Here is a 601-nt window from a genome sequence, read left to right as displayed (position 1 = left end):
AAGCGGTTGAGTGTTACTATGAATTATTATTTTGTATATATGCAAAGTGTCTACTGCGTCTGATCAATCAGATGAAGTTGTTGTTGTTGTTTTTTGTGGGGGGGGGGGGGGGGGGGGGGTTGGTGTGCAGACAAAGGGGTTTCATTAATACCAGTGGGAGGGAAAAAAATAAATTTGTTGTAAATAACTAACTTTTTATTTGAAATCTGTCTCTTACTTGAAGTCATCTGAGTACACACAACATTTCCAAATGCTGCCTTCTTTGAAAATATTCCAGTCGTCTAAACTCTTGGAAATCTGTTGCAGTAATGCAGTCATTACATCAGCTGTCCTCAGTGTCTCTTACCAAACACACACACACCCTGTTGGAGCGATTGCAACATCTGAACTCTGCTGAACCGTGCCAGAAGACCAAAGTCTGTGGATGCAGATTTGATCGCAAAGCAGGGAGGTGGTTTTAGTTTTTTAGAGTTCTATGTTTTTGGACATGCTGGTTTTATTTATTTAAGGGGGGACAGTTTTTAGTCCCTTTTTGTAGATCGATACATTTACAGAGAGACCTTAAAAAAATAGGATATAGAGGGGACAGCACGTAGCAACG

Source organism: Enoplosus armatus, chromosome 3 (genome assembly GCF_043641665.1).
Source record: "Enoplosus armatus isolate fEnoArm2 chromosome 3, fEnoArm2.hap1, whole genome shotgun sequence".
In the NCBI taxonomy this organism is placed as follows: Eukaryota; Metazoa; Chordata; class Actinopteri; order Centrarchiformes; family Enoplosidae; genus Enoplosus; species Enoplosus armatus.
The sequence above is the reverse complement of the archived record's forward strand: the minus strand, read 5'-3'. Positions refer to the sequence as shown.